This window comes from Delphinapterus leucas, chromosome 16, assembly GCF_059928025.1.
Source record: "Delphinapterus leucas isolate spDelLeu-1000000601 "Yukka" chromosome 16, BTC_Dleu_Yukka2, whole genome shotgun sequence".
NCBI lineage: Eukaryota > Metazoa > Chordata > Mammalia > Artiodactyla > Monodontidae > Delphinapterus > Delphinapterus leucas.
Genome location: NC_143144.1, coordinates 31,568,387 through 31,594,065, shown reverse-complemented (window position 1 = coordinate 31,594,065; position 25,679 = coordinate 31,568,387). Strand labels below are relative to the sequence as shown.

General features: G+C 48.1%; 1 protein-coding gene across 8 annotated transcripts in view; it reads left to right on the top strand.

Annotated features, from left to right (window-relative positions):
• Window positions 1–25,679, top strand: part of KCNMA1 (potassium calcium-activated channel subfamily M alpha 1) — a 747,639-nt gene that overhangs the window by 107,805 nt on the left and 614,155 nt on the right. The gene's annotated exons all lie outside the window — the stretch shown is intronic.

Here is a 25,679-nt window from a genome sequence, read left to right as displayed (position 1 = left end):
CTGGAAGCCCCTCCAGCAAGTTCTCCATCTGCCTCGTGGACCCAGAACGAGGCCAATTGTCCACCCCTAAGTCAGTCAGTGGAAGTGGGATGGGAATGCCCACTGATACTGACTACGCAGGACCTAGCAGCTGGCGAGGGAGTGGGCTCAGCTTGCCTGAGGCCCAGGGCAGTGGAGAAAAGTGGTAGGAACCTGACAAAAGAGGGCCAGGCTAAAAAAGAGGGTGATGTGTAGCTGTCTCTTCTATCCGTAAGTAGCAAAAGGCAGCTCCCATTTACCTGAATGTACGGGGCATCATGGAATGCTAGAACTTAGAAGGGAAATAGAGACAATCTACCCCAGTCTCTTCATTTTGCAGATAAAGAAACTGAGCCCCAAGAGTCAGGGCAACTTGCCCAAAGTCACCCAATTCACCGTGGAAACCAGGCTCCAGCTGTGTGGGCATGGTGGGCTGGTAGGGGTGTCCTGGCTGATGTTACACAGCGTGTGGAAGAGGACCAGAACCCAGGGTGGGAGAGTGTTGGCAGGCCTTTTTGAAACTATTTGTAGGGCCCGTCACTTTCATTCAGTGAATGTATCGAGCCACCCTTGAGCCTCTAATCCTGCATTCTCTGGGTGCTACAAGGAAAAGTACAGAAGGAAGCCACAAGGTGTCCACAAGAGAAGTCCAACCCATGAGGGCATAGCCAAAGCTGGTATGTGTTCTCTTCTGGGGACAGTTCTCATTTTGTTCTCATTTTTCATATTCTCACATCCTGATTCCAAGGACTTGCAACAGATTCTAGAACACAACAGGCACTCCATAAATGCGTGTCGAATTGCATCAATTAAAGCTGCACGAGGCCCAGAAAATGTTGATTTCGTCTTACTTTAACCTGTACAAGGCGGCTAAAGAATTTAGTCGTGGTAGCAATTCTCTAGACAAGATTTTCCAAAGAAAAATATTAAACCACCCACCTTCGGGAAAGTGAACCTGTTTGGTCTCATTTGGGGACTGTGGTCTTGATGGTTGGGTAGTGACCTTGCTAGGGAATCAGGCAGTGATGTGGGTGCAGCCCGCTGGTGCTGAGAAAGCCTGCAGCTCGTATCCCTGCAGGTCATCCATGACTGCCCCTTGACCCCAGTGTCTAGAAGAAGTGTGTCCTCCTCTTGCCACCTGCATAATCCTCAGGGCACTCCTCAGAGCCTTCTCTCATTGTCAAGGTGGCTCTGGTTGTCTATTGCGGTCTGCTGTCAGTTGCAGAAAATGTAGGTGGGGAGTAAGCTGGCGGACAACTAGACCCAGATCCTTGGTCCCTGGGTTCCACCCTAAATAAAGCAAAAAAGCAACCCACAGCTGCCTTAGTGTGCCTGGCATTTTCGTTTTCTCCTCTAGAACTGAGGCACCATGGCTATAAATCATTCAGGACTCAGAACATCACACCTCCCCCCCACCCCGCCCCACCCACCACGTCAAGGTGTCTAAAATCAGGCTCTGGTTTCTGTGTGATCTTGAGAGTGGCGTCAGAAGCTCCAAAATATTTGAAGGTTCCCAGAGGAGAAAGGAGCAGCCTTCTTATTCTGAGAGTTGTAGTTTGCACATTCTTGGCTTCCTCAGCGTTTGGATCCTTGAGTCCGGTCAGTCTGCGGAGGGAGAGCGAACACCGTCAAGGCTTCTTCCATCAAGGCTTCTTCTCTAGTCGTGCAGACGGAGAGTTCTCTGCATCTGTTTTGTTACTCATGCATTCCACGTTCTCTTATGCCTCACAGGGTCCTGCCGCTCGCCTTTGTGCGGGTGGAGACCCGTCTTACTTCATAGGTGGTAACAGCTGAGCTCGCTGCAGAGTGAATTTTTATAAAACAAATCCTGTTCTCACATCAACTTCAGCTGGACAGTGAAGGTACATTTCCATGGGGGAAATGTGGTTGAATCATTCCTTTTTTTGCTCTTTAATTGAACTATAACAAGATACTGAAAAGTGACCATAAATACCATTAAGTCCAGGCATCTGTGCGAATGGACCACACCCAAGTAACCTACACTGAAATCAAGAAACAGAATATCTTCAGAATGTGTTGAAGTACACATGCCTTGTATCTCTAGTTGTTTATGTTCTCTCTGGAGGATTTCTGCAGTCCAGTGTTCACTCCTCTGACACCCTCACACCTGCTCATCATAAGACGGTGGGAATTTCTCTCCCACATGGGGTTACCTGGCTTGCATTTCCTATGTCCTAGCTTCTGTCTTTGTCTTTTTGTATGCATATTCATATACCTTCATTTTAAGCAAACCCAGCATATGAAAAGCCACATTTACCAATGAGATCAACTGCGGGGGCAGCCTTATTTAACACCAGTGTTGCTTTCCTTTTTTTTTTTTTTTTTTACTGTTCAAAGGGGTGAACTCCTCTCTAGCATTTATAAAAGGATTCACCTTAGGAACCTATAACTATTTATCAAGCAACTACTATGGGCCAGGCATTTTGGCAGATACTGTGTGCTTATCTGCGATGTAAATGCAGTGGAGACAAGATCAAAGGTTAAGACATGGCTGCTCTTCTCAAGGATGTGCCAGTCTAGGGGGAGACAAAATGTGCTTGACCGTGAACTTGCTACATAAGCGAGATATCAGAAGAGTTATGAGAGAGAGAGGGGAGGGAAAAACCACCCCCACCTGAAGGTGGGGAGGGGGATTGAGGAGAGTTGGTGAAGGAGGGGACATGTTAACACGACGTCACTCTGACCGTAGATGGAACTCGCGCTTTGATTTCTGACGTGAACAACAGGGAAAGGAGTCTTGCTGTGCTTTGAGGGTAGGTGCGGCCATTTAATGCCTGAAGCTGACTCAGGGAAGATGGGGGGTTTATTACAGGAAATTAGAACTCTCTGTGTTAGCAGTTCTGTAAGTTCAAAATGGGATACAATGGGTTTACTTAAACAGTTGGCTGCCCTGAGACCCATTTCTCGTGCAGTTGGCAGCTTGGCAGCCTTTGAACCTTTGGAGATTGCCCTCCGAGGGCAGAGGCCGAAGCAGGACCTAAGCGAGGCCCCTCAAGCTCTGTGCCCTACAAATCCCGCCCCCCCTGCTGGCTTCCTCCAGCCCTCCTCCTGGGCCGCAGCAGCTGTGAGGTGTTGGTGAGGGGCTGTTGCTAAGAAAGCTGTTTCAGCTCGCCTTGTCTGACGTGTGTGTTTAAATTAGCATTTTTCAATGCAATTCCCAGCAGCTACTCGATTTTGAAACTACCGGGGACTTGGGGGCAGGTGGGGAGTGTTGAGGCGGAGAAGAGACGATTTGAAAAGGCAAAAACATCTTGGGGGTGGTGTTTTAAAAAGTTAAAGGAAAAATGTCAGCTGGGAGAAGTGCAAGTGTCAGGTATGGCTGTAGAACCCCTCTGTAGGATCGCAGAATCCCCCCTCCTCTGCCCCAAGACGCTAGAGGAGGGCCCCGAGGAGCCAGTTGGAAATGGCTTACGGGAACATATGGGAAGCCCTGAGTCCCCTTAGGGTCCCCAGAAGTCAGTGTATTGAGTGAGGGTTTGGGATGGGCATGTCTGACGGATAACCCATCTCCAAGGTAAGAGGGGTCGGGTGTTTGGGAATCTGGATGTGGTACTGGGGTGGGTGAGTGTCATTCATCTACCCAGTCATCATTCCCAACGGGCCAGGTGAAGAAGGGGAATCTAATAGTAAAAATGATGATGCTTAAAACAGATAATGACCGTGCTCTCACATTTACTGGGTACCTCCTCTGTGTCAGGAACTGAGCTAAGAGCTTCATATCTTTTAAGTTGTCTTATCCTTATAGCAGCTCTCAGAATTGGTTCTCTGGTACCCATGGTTTACAGATGAGGGAACTGAGGCACAGAGAGGTTAAGTTACCTGCCCCAAGTCAGCACAGCAGTAAGTGGCAGAGCTGGGGTTGAAATCTTGGCTTCCTGGCATTAGGGTGCATGCCTCTAACTTTGCACTTTGCTGTCACCAGGCACCAGAATGGAAACTGAGGAAACCAGATGAGAGTAAGAACCTGGGAAGGGGAAGACAGAAGATAGGGCTCAGAGGTTTGCTGAGTTGAGGGTGGCGTCTCCTGTAGCTTTTTAAAGGTTGCATTTGGTTTTGTTTTGTTTTGTCTTTTGCGGTAAGCGGGCCTCTCCCTGCTGTGGCCTCTCCCGTTGCAGAGCACAGGCTCCGGACGCGCAGGCTCAGCGGCCATGGCTCACGGGCCCAGCCGCTCCGCAGCATGTGGGATCTTCCCGGACCGGGGCACGAACCCGCGTCCCCTGCATCGGCAGGCGGACTCTCAACCAGTGCGCCACCAGGGGAGCCCTAAAGGTTGCATTTGGATGAGAGTGACACAAAGGCGTCAGTCCTGGACATTATCTGCCCCTAGAATCCTGTTCACCCTGACCATTCCAAGCTATTGTATACCTCGGGGCCTTTGCATGTGTTGTTCTCTGTGGCTAGAATGATTGTTCTGCCTACTTTTTGTATGCTGGCTCCTTCTCATTGTCATGTCTTAGCTTAAAGCCACGGGGATAGAGAAGCCTTCCTGACCATCCAACAATACTTATTCAACAAATATTTATTGTGTGCCCATGCACATTATTCTAGGTACATGGAATGTAGTAATGACACAAATCAGTAAAGACAGATCAGTGCTCTTAAGGAGTGTAATGTATTGAGGGGAGACAGAAAATACATAATAAACACATCATATAAGAAATTTTTGCAGTGTGTGATTTTGTTATTCTCTATTTCAGCAGCCCGTTTGCTTCTTTCAAAGCCCTTACTTAGCAAGGTTTGTAACTATTTTCTTTGCTTACTTGATCCTTGTCTGCTAACCTCGCATGGTAAGTCCCATGAGGACAGGGACCTTGGCTTCCTTGGTCACCGCTATATCCCAAGTGCCCAGCTCAGAGCCTGACACACAGAAGATGCTCAGTCAGTGTTTGCTGAGTAAGCAAATGAGAAGTAAAGCTCTTGGACCTTTGGGGGAATAACCATACTGAGAAGTTTGGAAGAATCTTCTGCAGCTGAGCCTTTTGGGGATTTGATGTCTTCCAGAGGCCAGGGTGGTTGGGGTAACTGATACCCATGCCAGCACGGGGACATCATCTGAGCCTTGGTTCATGCCTTTCCCTCAGGGTAGTCCTGGAGAGAGTCTCTTGGATGCCTCACAGCCTGCCTCTTTAAAATGGGGACGGTGATGCCTGCTCCTCTCGGTCAAGGACAGGAGAAGAGGGCAAGGGGGCAGGCTTGGCGTGAGCTGGCTCCCGGGAGCCAGAGGAGTGTATGGTGTGGGATGCCCAGTGGCTTCCCCTGGGGTGAGGGCTGCACTGAGGTCAGGCCGAGGGACAGTGGAGGACACGCCATCCTCGTCTCCATTCCTGGGTTGGCGTGGGGACCAAAGAGCTCCCATCATTGTGCTTGAGATGGTATTACACTCATATTAACTGTTATGATAGAAGCTAATGTTTAGGGAGTGGTGCTACATGCTGGATGCCATGCCAAGCCCTGTATGTGAGTCCTCTCGCTGAGTCCTCGCTGGCACCCATGTGATGTGGGAACCTGCCAGGTGAAGGGACTTGCCCAAGGTCACACAACTGGTGGAGCTGGGAACCCCACCCCTGCCGTGCCCAGGCCTCACACTATACACCCCCTCAAGCATAGTCCCTTTTCTCGTTTTTAGTGTCACCAAGCAGAAGGCGCTTACTTTGTCGGACTCCTAGCTTGAACCTTAGAAAAAAATTTGCATTCTGTGTTTCACCAAGGAAGGCCTTGACCTGTTGAGACAATAGAATTGCTTGGCGTTAGAGGCACTCATTTATTGTTTTTGCTATTACTAATAAACGCTATTATAAGTCAGTCTTTTGGGTTAGAGAGGCAGCAGGAGGAGCTGGGTGACCTTGGTTGGGATGTTAATACTCTTTTGCATTCTCCTCTCTATTATCCAGGCTAAGGGAATGAGAACCGGCGCCCACAAATAATCATAAAACAAAAACAGTTGATTATCTGCTCCCTGGGGTGTTGACTAACAAATAGGGACTAAGCCTTTTATGCGGCCGGCCTTCCAGTGTGACTCCCTTCCCGGTGATCTTCAGCAAGTGCAAGGTGGGAGTTAATCCCTGCTTTGCTAGTCAGGGTTGGAGAAGCAGTTTTTGCTCTGACCTTTCGTCTCAAGTACAGATGGTGTGTGGATCTTGTCTGCAGCCAAGGTGGAGCTAGTGCTGTTTTTCCCCTTTCTAAAGCATCTTGGGTGATGGAGCAAGTTGTTTTAATCCCCCCTGAGTACTTTGCTGGCTGTGCGGCTGCATGGAAAATCTCAGTGGGCTGCAGCCCCACGCCAGCGTGTCTTCGAGCTCTTGCAGGGCTGACGTGGCGTGCAGCTTGAAGGGAATGGAAAGGTCATAAAGGCCGGGGACGAGGGAGTGGACGGAGCCAATGGCACTGTCTGGTAACGTTATATGGAAGATGAAATCGTAGCGTGGAGTCGTGAGATGCCAGGCAGGGGAAAGAGACCTCAGCATTTTCCATGATTAACTTTCTAATAGTAACTGTGTGTGTACAGCCGGTGCTTAGCAACTGGGAGATGATCTCCCCGGAGTGTGCATTAATACAGGTGCACGTGGCTTCCCACCGTGGTTGGGTTTTCCCCACTTTGCTTCTATTGCCGTCCCACTGTGAGCCATCGGGGAGGTCATACCACAAACCTGCTGTCCCTGATGGCAAAGTGGGCAGGCAGCTGAACTTGTCTCCTCTCTTAATTGATCTATTCCCTCTCCCCGAAATCCCCAAGCCTTAAGGTGACCACAGAGCTCCCTCTCAGCGATAAGGCGGAAAGAAACATGCTGAGTGAGGTTATCCAGAAGTGGGCACAGAGCCCCCGAGTCTCCCTTCTGGTCCTGTGCTCTGGAAAGCAGCCGCTTGCATCTTCTCTCCTGTCTGCCGTCCCCTCCACGTACAGCTGATGGAGAGGCTGAGAGCACCTCTTAGGCGTTTGTGTCTTGTGTCATGGCCGCCTGGGAGGGCCCCGTGAGCCTCAGCTCAGCAGAAAGACCAGCAGGTTGTTGCCCCTCTGATCCTGGCTGTTTCCGGAGGCTGCGATGTCTGTTAGATGTGTAGCTAGTAATGAAGTGCCCATACTCTGCACTAGTGCTTCTGTTGCTTTCTGGAATCTCCAGGGATCCAGATCTATGTGTTTGGCCTTGGTGCAAAATCACTAGGAGCCTGGGCTCCTTCCGAGGGACGCTAGTGACTCCACGCCCACGGAGCCCAAGACACCCATGCTTGGCGTTGGCCTGTGTCTTCCAGGGGCTGATTTGATTGCCTGGTTACAGCTGTGTAATTGCCTTCTGGTCCTTTAATAAAGGAGGGCTGGGTTCCGGTTACATTATCTCCTTCTGATACAGCGTGATATAGGTCTGGCGTGATATAGGTCTGGCGGCAGGAAAGGGAGGGAGAAATTCTTGCCGAGGACCCAGGGCAGAGCCCTTTTCATCCCCATCTTTGTCCCTCCAGCTGAAGTTTGCAGCAGGGGGAGAAAGCACCAGCACCTTCACCCACCAACACACCTTCCCTGCATTCACACTCGTGTGCACACCCACACATGCTTGCCTGCCTCTCTTCCCCCTCGCCTTTTTTTTACCCACATCCCCGTGTCCACAGACATCCTCCCCCCACCCCGCTCACTTGTGCCCACATACTTCCACTCCCCGATCTTGCACACTTGCTCACACACCGGCAGCTCCCCAACCACACCTCCGTGGTGGGCCCTGTCCCCCTTGGCCCTCTACACACTCAGATGCTCACCCCACACCTGATCCCCTCACATGGGCATCCCTGCTGTATCCTCTTGCACTTACACAGAAGGGGTTCCTGACCTGCTTTGCGGCACCTGAGCCGCAGAAATGTGATGAGACATGAGAAATGGAAAGTTCTGCAGGTGTCCTCACTGATAGCAAAGGAGGGGGAGGAAGAGGCAGGGGTCTGGGCTGCTTCTCGGGAGTGTCAGGGGCTCAGAGGCTTTGGCTCCGCGCAGTGCTTCTGGGGGAGGACCTGGGGTTCATTTAGCAATGTTTATTGTGCCCCACGGTGTGTCAGGCACTGTCCTAGGCACTGGGGACACTGCAGAGAACGAAGCAGACGCAGGCCCTGCGCTCCTGGGTTTGCGTTCCAGCGGTGGAGACAGTCCGTAAACGGGATCTTGAAGTAAACAGGATAAGTCAGTTGGTGATAGGTGCAAACAGACAAAGGTGGGAAAGGGAAAGAATAGTGATGCAGAGAGGGTGCTGATTTACACAGGGCAGTGAGAAAAAGCTCTGTGTTTTAAGTTTTAAGCAGATAGATACTGGGGAAGAAGGAACAGCAAGTACGGATGTGTGGAGGGGGCCCGGGAGGGCTGGAGCTCTGAAAACCTTTGCTCCTTGATGCTTTGTCTGCCTCAGTTCTGTAAGGGGCTGTTTCTGTGTTCTGAGCTATCCCTGTTGGCTGCGGGCATGACCAGATGGAAAGACCCAGCCCTTCCCTGGAGCAGCTTCTGGCTAGTAAAGTGGCCAGCAGGATGCATGAAGGTTGTGCTTGCCCGAGAGGGATGTGCCTGGGCTGGTGGACTCAGGGGCTGGCAGGCGGGCACTGCATAGGGGGGCAGCTCTTTGGAGGAGCTGATACTTTACAGAATCTTCGGGAAGGAGAGGAAATAGCCTTGAATGAGAGGAAATAAAAGACATTGCCGGCAGAGGGGTGACCCACAAGGATTTGGGAAATGCCACCCGCACGATGTATGGTGCGGGAGTGCTGTTTACGCCTACATTCCTGCCGTGTTTGTGCCAGGCCAAGAAGGGAGCAAGACAGGTCTAAAATACTTGTCCTGGCAAGCGAGCTGACACCGTTAAGGGGCAAGTCCGAGGCTGCCTGTCCCCGTCTCCAGTGCCCGGCTGGGAATGCCTGACCCACACTGCTCCCCAACCCTCCTGGTCGTCATCCTGGTTCCTTCCTCAAAGTGGTGGGCGCCAGATTTCATGTCTCATCGGTTGGACCTCACCTTCTGGCCGCTGTTGCTGTTTGAGAGGCAGGCCAGGAAGGCCTTTCTGGGGAGAAGCAGAGAAGGATGGAGACCTCTGTATCTGCTTCTCAGAATCCAGTCACTCCGCTCTCTTTTTCAGGGGGGACAGACTGGTGGTCTGCATAGCTTTATGGGTTATTTCTTTTTTGGCATTAATTGCCTATATTAACAGTTTTTCAGATTAAAAAAACTGGGTTTCTAGCTTTCCTTGAAAAAAGATGGAAGATGGACACTTAGGGGCCTGTGTTCTCGTGGTGAGGATTGAGGGAGAGCAGCTACGGCCCGTGCCACGCAGAGCCCCTTTCTTGCCATAGCAGCCTGGTTCCGGGGGGCCACATGGGCAGGCTTGCACCCCATATTTTGCATTAAGGAAACAAACCCAGGATTGTGCTTCTGCAAGTTCTCAGGGATTGAGCCCTCAAACTCTTGCAGGTCATTCTTATTTCTCAACTAGAAGCCAGTGGGTGGGAGCCCCTCTCTGTTTTGACCTGCTGTGGGACAGCTGGATGTCATTGTCAGGAGTAATGGGGGAGAAGTAGGCGTGGGCAGGGCTCTAGACTGCGTTGTTGAAAGACACAGGCCACATCTCCCAGCATCTGTAAAAATGGTGTCTAGATGTGGGTCAAGATGTGAAGGTCAGAGGTCCCTTCTCAAAGGCTGAGCAGAGAGAGCTCATGGGTACAGAGGGTGGGGACGCCAGGGAGGCCTCCTCTGTTACTCCCCACCTGCCCTCTCATCCCAGTCCATTCCCCAAGCTGGGTCCCCAGTGAGTCTTCCTAAGAAAAAGGTCCGGGTCCAACCAGGTGGTCATCCCTCCCCTGCGCCCCTGAGCACTGGCTTCCCTTTGGCTTCTGGGATTCACACATGGTCATTTTCAGTAAGTGGGCAGCCCGGGGGTGGGCTGGGAGGAGGCACTGCAGTGGGAACTTGCCTGTTGAGTGTTTACCGTCATGGGGAGTCTTGTTCTGTTCTGTGGTCCGTGCTCTGAGAAGGAGACTGAAGTCACAGCACCTGGGCAAGCTGCTTTGATGGGACCACGTGTGGATTAGGTGTCAGATGACCACCTGGGGAATGTGCCAGTTGGGCAGCCAGGACCCAGAGCAAATTGCTTCCTCCTTGCCAGTGCTTTCCAAGGTCTGGTGTTGGCCTGCCGTTTTTGGTGAGACCTGGCCTAACTCTGAGGGCAGACCAGCGTGTCTTTGGGTACAGAAGTCTAGCAGGTGGCACTGCCAGGCCCTCCGGACTTTGAACAAGGCCTGATGAGCCAGGGTGGGTGGTGGGAGGAGTAGCCACACACTGCCCAGCGCTGATGTTAGTGTGGGGAGGCTCCGGGCCTGGGTGCCAGGTGGGTAAATTGATTTTCCAGCCTGCGGAACTTCTAAAGATAGGCTCGGGTGGTGCTCTGCTGGCATCGGGAGTGATGGGCCATCTGTGAATCACAGGCCCGCCTGCTGTGGGAGTGCAGGCTCCGGGCAGGCAGCACTGCGGTGAGACGGACCCAGATGCAGGAGGGGAGGGCTAATGCAATGAGGGTGAGTCAGCCCTGCTTGCCGGGCCAGGGTCCCCTCCCAGGCCACCCCAAGGAGGGGTTCTGCTGCCCGGCTCCGGAAGGACTGCGGCTGCCTGTAATTTATGTGGGGCCTAGGGCTGGGTGGAGCAGATAAAGCCCGACTAGAATTAAATGAATCGTCAGTGTGGTTTGTGCCTCTCTGGCCCACAAGCCTCATATAGTTAAGAAAATGGATTGCTTGGTTTATTTTTTAAATCACCGTTTGAAGTCCCTCCATGTTCACCCTGAATCATCCATTCTCCCCTTCCTTTTCCACGCTATTTTTCTTTGAATTACTTGGTTGGCTCTTTCGGGTGCTTGTGACACTCACATTTATGCAGCACTTGACAGTTTGCAAAGCACTTTCAGGCAGCACGTATTTCCTGAGCTCCTTCCAGGTGCTGGACAAGTGCTGGAGAGGCAGCCCTGAACAGACAGACACGGTGCTTGCTCTCAGGAGGTGGGGATAAGCTATTGCTAGTAACACCTAGGGAGACAACAGCATGAAGTGATACCACGTGTTTCTTTAGGATGGGTGGGAAAGGCCTCTCTGAGGAGGAGACATTTGACCAGAGAGGAAGCCAACCAGGTGGAAACTGGAGGGAAAAGCCTTTCAGGCAGTGGGGACAGTGAGTGCAAAGGCCCTGAGGTAGGAATAAGCTGGCTTGTTTCGGAAACAACAAAAAAGCTACTCTGAACGGAGTTTAGAGCATGGGAGAGGGGAAAGGGCTATGGAAGGAGGAGGTTGCAGGGGCTGCTTCTTGTACGGCTTTGCAGGCAATGGTGCAGAGTCTGGAATTCCTGCTCAGTGTGATGGGGCGTTACTGGAAGGGTTTAAGTAGCCACGCATGTGACCTGATGAACATTTTTAAAAGCTTGCTCTTGCAGCAGTGAGGCCAGGAAGTGAGGGTGAGAGTGAAGCAGAAGGACGTATCAGGAGGCTACTGCACTTACCTTGGTGAGCTAATGGTGCGACCGTGGATTGGACTCTAAGGCTCATTTCAGATAATCCATCTCCATCCTTACAGCAGCCCCAGTAGGGAGAGAAAGGAAAAAACAGAGGTTCAAAGAGTATCAATGACTTGCCCCATGGCCAGTAATCAGCAGGGCTAAAAATTGCCACCAGAGCCCCTGTATGAGGACTTCCACCCTCTCCTCGCCTCGGCTGTGGTGTCTCAGGAGGCCTCCCGCCTCTCTCTTGCACGACGTGATGCTGGGTCATGAGCAGGAGTGGGGAGGGTCCCTGTAGCCCCTGTATTAGTTTGCTACAGCTGCCATAACAAATACCACTGACTGGGTGGCTGTTAGTCTGCAAACCAGCGCCTGTACGTGGAGGGTAAGGAGAGAGAGAAGAAAGAGGCAGAGCGCTCCAGATCGGTAGGTGGCAGGTTACGTAAGCAGAGGAACTTACGAACCAGGCTTGCCTTGGGCGGCCTCTGGATGAGTAGATCTCCCCACCTACCCACCAGAATCTTAAAGTCTCTGTGGAGGCCTTAACTGGGTTTAGTCACGTACACCGTCCAGATGGTCTCAACACCTTGCACTCTCAAGGCTGTGTCCTTGGACCAGCTCCCACTATGGGAACACTGGGCAGAACGTACATTCTAAGGACAGAAGGAGTGAGGAGCCTCTGATTGCCCGGGTGCAGCTCACGGGTCAACCGGCGGTCATGTCCTCTCCGTGACCTCCTCCAACAGTGGCTTAGACAACAGAAGTTGATTTTCTCCTGATTCTGGAGGCTGGAAGTCTGAGATCAAGGTGTGGACAGGGTGGGTTCCTTCTGAGGCCCCTCTCCTTGGCTTGCTGATGGCTGCCTTCTCCCTGTGTCCTCACATGAGCTTCCTTCCCTCTATGCTTGTTTGTGTCGTCATCTGCTCTCCTGAGGACACCAGTCATGTTGGGTTAGCGCTCACCGTAATGAACTCATTTTAATTAATTACCTCTTTAAAGACCCTGTCTCCATATATAGTCATGTTCTGAGGTCCTGAGGGTTAGGACTTCAGCATGTTGATTTTAGGGGGACAGACACAATTCAGCCCTTAACAGCCCCTGTCCTTATAGAGCCAGCTTGGCAGGCGGCATGTTGTTTACACGAGATGCTGCTCTCCCTGGAACACTCAGGACCCATACTCGGTTTGTCTCCAGGATGATTGGCCAGCATTAAGATATTTGCAAGTGTTCACGTGCAAGAGTCCAGTCCCAGTGCCATAAGCATGGGAGGGCAGGTGGTGTCCCCAGAGAGAGCAAGTGCCTTGTGTTTGTGCAAGGTGGTGAGTGGGAGCAAAAACAAACTACGGCATCTCTCATAGCCACATCACAGCACACAGGTGATGAGCTGTTTGCCAGGTCAGGTGGTTAAAGAGCAAAGTTACCAAAAAGAATATCCAGTATTTATTGAGCACTTACTAAGTGCAAGGCACTCTCCCAGGCATCCCACATGCCTTATTTTGACTTCACAGAAATTTTCTGAGCTAGATGTTATCGTTATTATCATCCCCATTTTAGAGATGAGGGAACTGCACCGTGGTAAATTTTAGTAACTTGTCTGTGCTCCTTTGGCTGGGTGGTGGTGGAGTGGGGATCGGCACATGAGCTCTTTTCTGATTCCAGAGTCTGTTTATCAGACTCCTGTGAAATGCTTCTTTTAAGAACTTGTCCCAGAAGAGAATGGATGTTTCAAGTTTTGAGTTAGACTTGATTTTTTTGATGTTGCAGGAAGTAGACAGATTTCACCTATGTCCGGTGTTTAACTTACATGCGAGGAGTTTTTATAGTCGGTGTTTCTCGAGGTGGGGTCCGTGGAGCAGCAGGTCAGCATCACCTGAGAATGTGTTAGCAATACAAATTGTCAGGCCCGACCCTGGGTCTACGAAGTCAGAATCTGAGGCTGAAATCTATCCCGCACTCTGTGGTTTAACAAGCTCTCCAGGTTACTCTCATGCTTGCTCAATTTTGAGACCACTGGTCCACATCAACCCCAACATACTAGCAGGAGTTTGCATTTGGAAATCCAAGGCTGCGTATCTTCAAGGACCCAGATTTCAAGCCTTCAGATGGGATGAGGACTTTGCCAAAGTCAGTTCTATGTGATGTTAGTAGGTGTTACGCCAGAAAGGTGTTTGTGGTCAATATGTTTGAGAACCATGGGTTTCTTTTTTGCAGACCTTTAATTGTTGATTACTCTTTTGCTCTTTTTGGAGATACTGATGTTAATGTTTCCCAAACTTTAGTTAACCATGAAATCCTTTTTTTTTTTTTTTTTTTTGTGGGAGCAAATAACAGGACTAATGTTTGTGAAACGTTGCACTCCCTAGAGGCTTCTGGGGGAGATACAAGTGATTGAATGGGACCTTCACGAGGATGTTTCAATCAGTCAGTTAAGCAGTATTTACTCGTAGGTGTGCTGTGTTCCTTCCTGTGGCAGAAGCTATGAATGATTCCAGAAATGAATAGAGATCATTATTTATCAAACACCTCCTCTGTGGCAGGCAGAGTGCAAAGCCCTACAGCTTTAAGGGGTTGATACCATCGGTCTCAGTTACCAGATGAGGAAAATGAGGCACAGAAAGGTGAAATTGCTCGTCTTACAGCTTGGTAGGTGGTGGGGCTGGGACTTTGTGAACCCCAAATCACATCCCTTTGTCTTTCTGTATCACCGCATGAAGCTTGGTGGGGGAGGGAGGCAGGAGCCACTCTTGGAGCAGTAACGCCAGACCCCGCAAGTGACAGCTGGGAGTTGATGCTGTGCAGGATGAGGCACGAGGAGGCCTGAAGCCCTGCAGCATTGATGATAGATGAGGTGGGCGCCATTTGATGAGCCTTCAGCACAGTTTCAAAAAACAACAGTAATTATTCTTCTGACTTCAACGTAACACATTCTCCCGGTAGGAAACTCTAAAAATACAGAAAAGTATAAAAATGCATACCCATTAAGATGACTTTCATTAAAAAAAAAAAAAAACAAAAACGGAAAATAATGAGTTGAGGATGTAGAGAAATTGGAACCTCTGTGCATTGCTGGTGGGAATGTAAAGTGATACAGCTGCTAGGGCTGTTGCTTAGAAAATGAAGCATAGAATTACCATACGATCCCACCATTCCACTATTAGGTATATACCCCAAAGAAATGCCAACAAAGACTCAAAAAGATATTTGTATGCCTGTGTTTGTAGGAGCATTCCTCACCGTAGCCAAGTGGTGGAAGCAACCCAAGTGTCTATTGACAGAAGAATGGATAAGCAAAATGTGATATATACACTGGGATATTAGACAACTTTAAAAACGGAAGGAGATTTTGACACATGCTACAACATGGGTGAACCTTGAAGATACTATGCCAAGCGAAATAAGCCAGTCACAAAAGTATAGATATTGTTTGATTCTACTTATATGAGATACTTAGAGTAGTCACATTCCTAGAGACAGAAAGTAAAAAAGTGGTTGCCTGGAGTGAGGGTGAGGTGTGGGGAGGGAGAGTTGTTGTTTAATGGGCACAGCGTGTCAGTTGGGGAAGATGCGGTCTTGAGGTGGGTAGTGGTGATGTCTGCACAACAGCATGAATATACTTAATGCCACAGGACTGTCCACTTAAAAGTCTTTAAAATGGTAAATTTTATGGTATGTGTATTTGACCACTAAGTTTTTAAAAAGTGTAAAAATGAAAGGAACTATTATACTCCAGAGACGATTGCTGTTAATATTTTGATGTTTCATATCAATCTTTTCTCTGTGCATTTAGATGCATATGGAGATCTTTTCCCATTTCATCAACACTTCTTTGAAAGTATGCTTTTTAGTGATGCATATTAGTTTTTCAAGTAGAGGCACCGCAATCCACTTAAACAGATGGCTGATCTATGTAACCGTCTCCCTACTGGTGGTCCTCTAAGTTAGTTTCGGGTTTTCACTGTTTCAGGCTGTGTTTTAGCTAAGGTCTGTCTATGTCCATTTTTATTCACATCACAGATTGTTTCCTTAGGACAGACTCCTAGAAGTGGAGAAGCGCATGTTTTTAAGAATCTCTGTACACGTTGCCAAGTTGCTTTCCAGAAGGGTTGTGCTGCTTTCACGTGGTCTCAACCAAAGTGTGTGAGAAGGAGTGTCTTTTCCCATTAGCTTTTTCCCCCTTCCTGGAAGGGGAGCCTATAGGATGCAGAGAGAGAGGGGGAGGGGGAGAGGGAGGGGAGGGAGGGAGGAGGAAGGGGAGAGACAGCCTGGTCCCTGTAGACCTCGGAGCTGGGTCTTGGCCTGTGCGTGTTTTCTCTTGGGCAGTGAGTGGGCATCTGGTTAGTGAGCCAGGCCAGGGCTGATTAGTGCTGTGAACGGCCAGGGGTTCTGAGCCTGCCTGTGGGAAAGAACAGCCGGTTCAGGGATGATCCCTTGATTTTGGCGCTGTGGTTCCAGTCTAGAGATTTTTATCAGGGCTGATGGCCGGGCCAGTTCTGGGCTGGAGCAGTGCCGGCAGTCTGCTGAGCCAGTCAGATGGGTTCAATGAGCCTCTTGATTTGGTCCTCTGATCTTATTTCGGGGTTGGGGCCGGGAACATTTGAAGGCCATCTCCATGTTGCTTTTCTCCCAGTTTACTCTGGTATTCCATTTTAAGGAGTGAGAAAACAGTGCCCACTTTCTCGTGGACATTTTTCTATTGAATAGGGAACTATAAACTAAGTTGCAAGCATATATGTCTTCCTGTGATGTTCCATATAGTCATTTACCTTTTGAATGAAAGAAAAAGAGAGGCTGCAAAGCATTTTCTGTTTTTTAAATTTTAGAAGTTTTTTTGTGGATTGTAGAAAAAAATGCTTACCCCAGCCCATTGGGGAGCCAGTGTGCTGTTCCTTATTCTGAGCTGACAGGATAAACATGGATCTGGAATGTAATGGCCGGTTCCTCTGGAGTTAAGCTCTGTGATGGGTGGTGGTGGGGGCTTAGAATTCTGGGAGCCTGGGAGATGGCTGGGAGCTAAAGGCTTTAGAGGAAGAAATGTATCTCCATCTTTCTTTTGCTGTCCTTCTCCCTTTTTCTCTCTCTGCACATTTAAAAGCCCCTCCCCCCCCACGATACTTGGGAACGTCAGCTCTGTCCTCGGTTTCTCTCTGTATGTAGGAAGTCCCAACAAGGCCCCCTAAAACATCCTTTTGATTTTGGATTGTTCTTGAGAGGAGTGGGGCTCCCTTGAGCTGCACCCCTTGGATGTGGAGACGATGGAAGCAAACAGGATAAGTCATGGGCCTGACGATCAGGTCTGTCCAAGGAGGCTCACTGTTGGTCGTTTCAGAACCTTCGGAAGAAAGTCTGATTAGCTTTCTAACCCCACATGAGCCAGCGGGGTTGAATTCACCAAAGAGGCATGAGGAGCCATGCCACCATTTCCTAAGAGGAAGTGAGAAAAAAAGAGTATGTCTCTCCCAGGCAGCATGGTTTTCAGGACCAGCTTTCTCTGTGCCTTTTCTAGTCTGTTGCCAAATCCTAGTGATTCTCCCTCAGTCGTTCCCTGTGTACATTCCTCCTCTCCACTGCCTGGTTGAGGCTTCCGTTGCTGCTTCCTTGGACTACTGCAGTAGTCTTCCAGCTGGCCTCATAACTTTCTTATTTCTGATCAGTCAGACGTCTGACTACCCAGTTAAACTTCCTAAATGCTAGCTGATGATTCCACTTTCCTCATCAAACACTCTTTCCTGGCTACTCGTTAGCCAAAGGGAAACAAAAAGCCCGAACATCTTTTCTTGGTGTTCAAAGATCTCCGTAATTCCTCCCTGTCTCCCCTTCCCCTTTATGTCCCTGTCCATGCACTTCTGTTTCCTGCCTCATGTGGTAGCATGTTCTGTCCTTTCTGCTTCCTTGTCTGTTTACCCCTAAGTCCCACTGATTTTCAAAGCCTGGGGCCAAAGCCAGCTCTTCCAGGATGCTTCTGTTTTTGGTGCTCAAGCCAAAAGTCATCTCACCGTCCTCTAACCACCACCCTCCTCCTCCACTCCCTCTCTTAAAGCACTAAAATTTTTGGACCTTGTGCATGGCAAATATGCCATAGTATTTGATGAATAAAGGTACAGATGACTGAGGGTGTCTGGTGGTGATCACCCTGTATTTTCACCCTGCTCTCACTTGGGCTGGTTCCTGCTGGTGACAACTTGCTGCCCAGGTACCACTTCACTTAAGCACACTTGTGTATTTCCGAGCATGTAGTAAGGGGCAAGTGGGTTAGCGATTCATGGGTAGGTAGAAGAGGTGATCACCTTGAGAGCTGCTGACTCAGCCGCCTGCTGCTAACCTGGGGCACCTCCGGGCTCTGAATCAATGAGTGGATGGCATGAATGAACATTGGTCATGGAATCTCAGGGGACCCAGATCTTCTGGATCCATATTTCCCAGCTTTAGAAGTACACAGCCCAGAGCCTCATAGGGAGTGCTAGAAGCCTCAGTATAAACATGGCACATTTTCTTGGAGAACCAGTTCTTCTTGAGGGTTTAGGGATACATATTCTTTTTTTTTTTTTTTTTTTTTTTTTTTTTTGCGGTACGCGGGCCTCTCACTGCTGTGGCCTCTCCTGTTGCGGAGCACAGGCTCCGGACGCGCAGGCTCAGCGGCCATGGCTCACGGGCCCAGCCACTCCGCGGCATGTGGGATCTTCCCGGACTGGGGCACAAACCCGTGTCCCCTGCATCGGCAGGCGGACTCTCAACCAATGTGCCATCAGGGAAGCCCAGGATGCATATTCTTTAATATTCAATCACAGTTATCACCGGGAGGAATGCAAATATGCAGGTATTTTAAAAGAGAAAATGTAACACTTTAAAGAAGCTTCCTGCCTGCAGAAGGCTTGCTTCAGTTTGCAGCCCGGGATCTGAGGTAGGGAGGTCGGTGTTCATTCTTCTTACCTGCAGGGACTACGATGGAAAAGTCTGTAACGATTTGGCTTGTTCAGCCACCCCTGCACCTGGTTGCTAGTTTCCCCATCACCGCCTGCCTCCCCACCCCATGGCTGATCTTCAGCAGAGTGTAGACTGTGATGAAAAGTTAGACTTGGGGAGTGCACAGAGCTGGGTTTGAATCCCTCCAGCTGTACAGACCCTGGATCCAGAGGACGACGGGGGGAAGGGACATTGGTGCTCCGTCTTCCCAGAGGCGAGACGTGAATGCTGGAAACATGGTAAGACTGTGAAAAGTACATGTGGAATAAATTACATAGCTAGTAAGGTGTATGCCCATGGGGATCAGTATGAGAAAAACACTTCTTTGAGGCAGGAACATAACCAAAAAAAAGGGACAGTTGGAAGCACTTCAGCTGATGCCACTCGTTGGTACCTGCTTCTGGAGAGACCCTCCAGGGGCAAATCCCAGCAACCTGTTCTCCTCCCCTCCTTGCACACCACCCATCTCTTAGGTGTGCTGAATGTTGCCTGGCCGTGTGACCTTGGGCAAGTCTCGTGCCCTAGCCCTCAGTACCTGACTTGTAAAATGCTGTAGCCAGGTTTTTCGGTGCTTGTTACCTTGTAACTGACCCTTCCTGCACTGGAGAATCCCACAGCACTGACAGCAGTTCCAACATGGGGATGGACCGGTCATTTGCTCCCTGGGGTTTTCTGAGAAACTGTTTAAAGAATGCCAGCTTCCATTCAGGCAGGGACTTGCCTGATTCACCCTTGTAGCCTTACCTGCTGGAGCAGTGCCCCACGCAGTGTAGGTGCTGGGCTGATACCTGATGGCCGCCGGATGCAGGAAGTAGGTCCATTAACATAGGGGGGCAGCCAGGCCACGGAGGATGTGCTCAGAACTTCTGAGGAAGTTACTTGCTAAAATGGTGTGAACTTAATGACCTCTTCAATTGGAAATAAAGCTACCAGGATTTTCTGGATCCGTCTTTAGGAGCCTAAACTAAACTGGGTTTCGTGGAATGCTCCAGCTGGGTGGGTGGGTGGGAGTTCCCACATCTAGCTGTGTCTAGGGTGTATGCGAAGTGACCTTTCTCTCCAAGCCACTGGTACTGGGGGGAGAGATGAGTGTGATGTCTCTGTAAGGTGTTGAACTAACTTTCTGAGCCTTGGAAGAAAGAAAGAAACTTCGATGTGTATGAAAGCAAAGTTTGATGTTAAAATTTGGCCAATTTTTTTCTTTATAAATCAACATCAGTCTGGCTGTATCCACAGTGCTCATTTCATTGGCATAATAAAATCCTTCATGATTGTTTCATCGTGAGTTTTGAAGTATAAGAGCAAACTAAAATGCCTTTGCTTATTTTAAAATGCCCAGGTAGATCGGAATACTATGAAGACACATTAGAAATTAATTTCATACTTAAAGAACAGAGTTAAAAACAAAAACCCAGTGTTTGAGGGGATGAACAAGTCAGTCTTTGGGAAGGCTGCCATGCTTCTTCATGTAGATTGCGTTTGTTGGGCCAGTAATTTTAGTTATTGGCCATCAGCTATTTACTAGTGAATCAGTGACACTCTCAATTGTGTATTACCTTTGTATTTTCCTCACATGAGTTTGGCCTCCTTCTCCAACAGACTTTTCTTTTTTAAATATAGTAGACTTACAATAGTAAGTAAGTAGTATACTGATTTCAGGTGTACAACATACGATTCAATATTTTTATAATTACACACCATACAAAGTTATTACAATGTTATAGACTATATTCCTCATGCTGTATTACATCCCTGTTACTTATTTACTTTATAACTGAGAGGGTACCTCTTAATTCCCTTTAACTATTTCACCCGTCTCTACACCCCCTCCCCTTTGGCAATCACTAGTTGGTTTTCTGTATCTGTGAGTCTGTTTCCGTTTTGTTATATTTGTTGGTTTCTTTAGATTCCACATATAAGTGAAAACATAGTATTTGTCTTTCTGTATCTAATATCACTGAGTGTAATACACTCTAGGTCCATCCATGTTGTTGCAAATAGCAAGATTTCATTCTTTTTCATGGCTAAGTAACATTCCATTGTATATATGTATACCACGTCTTTATCCGTTCAGTTGTTGATGGACATTTAGGTTGCTTCCATGTCTTGGCTATTGTAATTAATGCTGTAGTGAACATAGGGGTGCATGTATCTTTTCCAATCAACGTTTTCATTTTCTTTGGATAAATGACCAGAAGTAGAATTGCTAGATTATACGGTAGTTCTATTTTAAATTTTTTGAGGAACCTCCATACTCTTTTCCATAGTGGCTACACCGATTTATATTCCCACCAATAGTGCCTGAGGTTTCACTTTTTTCCACATCCTCACCAACATTTATTTCTTTTTGATGATAGCCATTCTGACAGATATGAGATGATATCAGCCCCAGGGGTGATGAGTCTTTTGTGCCTTTGTGTACCCTATGTATTCATTACTCAAAAAAAAAAAAAAAGGATTAACAATTCCTAAGGTGAAGAGGTGATAGTTTCCCCTTTGAACTATCCTTTGTATACTTCCCTGAGATTCTTGAAGTGGCTAGGTTAGTTTTCGTTCAGAAGATGGATTTTATTATTACCTTTTAAACAAAGAAGTCTGTTACTACTTTATCTCCTTCCTTAACCTAGAAGGTTTGGAGTTGATGTATCTGCAGCGTTTTAGCCAGCAAGGGTCTTCACTTGTCTATGCTTCTTTGATACAATTGCTACATGGTCTTGGGCAAACAAACCAAGTTGAAAGGTCTGTATTATACACTCATGATTACCTTCATCATTGTCATTGCCTTTTTTATTACAGTGACTTCTATTCAGTATCTATGGTGGGGGGTGTCCTTGGAGCTTCACCCATGTGATCTCATTTAATCCTCACAACAGCTTGGCAGGCAGGTATTATTGCCACTTCCCAGGAGGGAAAAATGAGACCTAGAGATTTTAAGTGGCCTGCCCAATTACACAGGGAGGTTCATGGTAAATGTGAAGATTGAACTCGGTGAGGTGGGAGTTTAGGCTTTGCCATCAGACAGACCTGGTCCTTTTCTTGATGTCCATGGGGGTGCCAGAGTTGCAGGGGCCATGTTCTCTCCTTCCAGATCAGACACAGCTGGAAGTCTGAGGGTGAGCCAGATGCTATGCGGTTAAATCTGAGCCCTGATTCCTCAGGGAGATCCTGGTGGAAAAGCGCAGGGTTAGACGAAGTTTGCAGAGAAGGCTTCCTGGAGGGAGAGGGCTCTTTAAGGGCCTAAAACATGGGAGCTTTTGGGCAGGTAGGGTGAGGGACGGGCATTTTGAGTGGAGGAAATAACCTGAGAAAGGGTTCAGAGGCCGCTCACTCAAGCATTCTGGCCTCAGCCTTCCCATCTTCCTGGGTACGTTTAACTAGGAATCAAGCAGTAAGAGAAGCATTTCCTCCACGTGAGAAAAAGTGCTATGAAGAACAGGCGTTTCTGGTGTCAGGAGCATGATTATCAGTAGGAATGCCAGGTAGAAGCTTCCTTTGTGACTTTTTCTCTTTCCAGGCACCACAGCTGTTGTGTTTCATAGCAACCTGATACAGCAGAAGGAAGTTTCTGGCGTCCTCAGATGTGTGTTTCAGTCCTCACTGGTAGATTTTTCTGCTGTGTGACTTTGGGGCTGCCTCAGAGCCTGTCTGTGTTTCTTGGGTCTCACTTTCCAGATGAGGGGTTAACACTGGTTATTTCCTTGGGCACTTGTAGCACTAAAATGCTTGAGTGTATGATCTAATCGTGATGACACGCAGCAATAGTGAAATCCCTGCCATATCTGAAATTTGAGTTACATCTTTATGAGTGGAAAAATTGTCTCTTGGGACATTTTTATTTTACTAGGACATACCTGACCCTGAACTTGCCCTGTGGTCTGAGGCCTCTGCCTGCTGCTGGTCCCTCCCCCATGGGTAGCAGTGCCTGTTTGGTACTTGAAGGCTGTGTCCTGGGACTTGCCTAGGGCTCCCCTGTGTGTTGGCTTTCTTTCCTCTGCAGAGACCAGGGTCTGGGAGGCAGGGATGGAGGGCAGTGTGGGCTGGGGAAGGAGGCCTTGAAATGACAGGCTCAGTGAGTCACTCAGCGTCCGCTCCCGCTGCAGAGAGTCAGGGAGTGGGTTATGGCACTGCCTCACGCAGCAGGCGAGGGACCAACCATGAGATAGCATTGGTTCATTGTCGGGGGTGGCACATCCTTCCAGGCACAGGCTTGGAGGAGTGGGTGCAGAAGATTCACTGAACTTGGAGGCAGGAGAGCAGCAGGGTTCAAGGGGGGCTCTGCTGTGTATCCCTGGATCAGAGCGAGGGCCGTCAAAGTGAGATCACACAGCAGGCACTATGCATGCTTTACAGAAGTGATCTTTTTTTTTTTTTTTTTTTTTACAGAAGTGATCTTATCCCATCCTCACAGCCATCCCAAGAGGGAAGCACTATTATTAGTCTCAGTTTGTGGGTGATGAATCTGGGGCACAGAGAGGTTAAGCATCTTGTCAGAAGTCACCCAGCAATAATTAAATGGGGCTGAATGCTCCTGGCCCTGGGAGCCTGTGGACTTAATCACTGCATCAGTCTTAAACTTGGATTAGAACCACCTGGAGGGCTGGGTCCCCCCCCCCCACCAAGTTTCTGATTCTGATTGAGTCTGGGATGAGCCTGAGAATGTGCATTTCTACTAAGTTCTCAGGTGATGCTGATGCTGTGGGCCAGGGACCACATTTTGGGCACCACTATTCTATACTTATCTTCCCCATCTCAGTCTCCTTGCCTGTGAAACGAGAGGGTTGGAGTCTCCTACCGTGAATGCCATCCTCTAATCATTCATAATTATGTTTAGTTTTGACCAATTTAATTTATGACAGAGCAGTAGCAGTTTGATAAACCTGCCTACTGCTACTGTGTTTCTGTCACGTCTCCTTTTATTTTTGACTATTTGCTGTTATATGTTTTGAGGCTTTCTTAGGGCATAAAGTCCCTGACTTCTAGGCGTTCACTTTGGATTATACTCTTAATATAAAACCTCTTGTATTGTCTAATATCTTTTTTTCTTTAAAATTTCTGTATTTGGATACCAATGCCTCCAACATGGCATCGTTCCTTTTACTTGATTGTTGCTAACATATTTTGGTCCATTCTTTTAATTTTAACCTCATTTTATCACTTTGTTTAGGGTACATTTTTAATAAAAAATATATAATTTATGTACTTATTCACCATATATTATACCATATGTTTTATAGTATATATATATGTGTGTATGTGTGTATTCTAGAAGTGACTATGTCTTGGCTTTCTTTGTGTGTGTGTGTGTGTGTGTGTGTGTGTGTGTGTTTTTGCGGTACGCGGGCCTCTCACTGTTGTGGCCTCTCCCGCTGCGGAGCACAGGCTCCGGACGCGCAGGCTCAGCGGCCATGGCTCACGGGCCCAGCCGCTCCGCGGCATGGGGGATCCTCCCAGACCGGGGCGCGAACCCGTGCCCCCTGCATCGGCAGGTGGACTCCCAACCACTTCGCCACCAGGGAAGCCCTCTTTGTGTTTTTTAAAAATGTTTCTTTGTAGACTCCTTTGTCTTGCAAAAATGAACCACTTAAAATTTTGTTTTATACTTTTTTCAGTAAATTAGAATGTTAGCTCTACCTTTGTTGCTTCTCAGATGCTTAAAATTATTCTGCAACCGTATTTTGCTAATGGTTAATGTCCAGAATGAAACAGCCTCTGTTGACTCCCTACCATGTGAGGTAAATAACTATAAGCTTTTCCATCTTTTCATCCCCCACCCCTGTAATATTACATTCATGCTTTTACTGTGTAATCTGGTATTTTAAATCTCTTCTGTGTTATTACTATATTTTTTACCTTGTTATCTTCTCTTTAAAGGAGTTTTATTTTAATTTTCATTTGGTAGTGATATATCAGTTATAACAGTTATTTAGACCTAATGGATTTGAGTGTTCCTTGCCAGATCTTTATTCCCACGGGCGTGCCCTACTATTGAATTCCTTATTTTGATTAATGTCTTCGTCATAAATATGAAAAGCTTAACACCTATGGAGTCTGCCTGAAAAATTTATTGATTCCTTGCACTTTGTTTCTTCCAATATGAATGACAACTTGGCCCTGTTGCTGAGTTTTGCAGAAGCCAGATACTCGCCTTGGTTTTCTTCCTTTCATAGGTAATCTGCCATCTTCTATCTGGATGCTTTTATGTCTTCATCATGAAATAAATAAACATATACATAGTTGTCAGTGAGCCTTTTGACATTCAGACCTAGGTCTATCTTCAGTGTTAGAAAGTTTTCTTGTATTTTCATTTCAATTCAGTTCATTCTGAATTGGCTGCCTGTCGTCTGTACCTGCCATCTTTTTGTATAACCTGCTCTCTTAGATGTTACAGTATTTCTGCTTACATCTTTGTTCTTCTTCTTCATTTTGGGAGTGCTTTTTAAATTTGTCCTGTACAGCGCCTCTTGTTTTAGAAGTAAGTCCTCTTAACTTTTATTGCAGACAGAGAATAGATGGTTTCTCAACGCTCCAGGTATTGTAGGAGTTCTTGTGTACTGAGAACTGTGTTCTAGGTACTGTGGTAAGCATTTGCATGCTTTACCCCATATAACCCTTAGAGCAAGTCTGAGAGGCATGTGCTTTGAGTGTCCTTACTCACTGTATAGATTGGAGAAAACAGATGCTCAGAGAGGTTGAACCCTGCTCAGCCTCACCTGCTAGTGAGTGCTGGGGCCGGGATTCAGAGTCATCCAGTTTCACAGCAGAGGCTGTGCTCTCAGCCACGATGATAGGATTGCCTTTCCAGCCAGTAATTCTTTTCCAAATCTCTTTTTCTTCATTTTGAGTGCTATGTTCTCTGCTTTTTGTGTTGAAGAATGCTTTCCTAGCTCTGGTGGAAGGTTTTTGTATCTTTCATCCATGAACGTGGACAGTGTTTGCCCATAAGTCAGGAGGGGCAGTTCTCCTGGGTCCCTTTTACTGTCCACCTCACTGCTGATACAGGGCTCTTCTCGGCTTTTCCGTCAGAGCACCGGTTGATGAAATGAGGTCTTATAAGATCCAGCAGACTGTAAGGCCAAGCGAATGAGCTTGAGCTGTGAGTCGTTCCAGAAGAGAAACTTAATCCGTGTGATATTTCTTCCTTGAGTTTGGTAAGCCCATTGCATCACGAACCAACTGTTTACA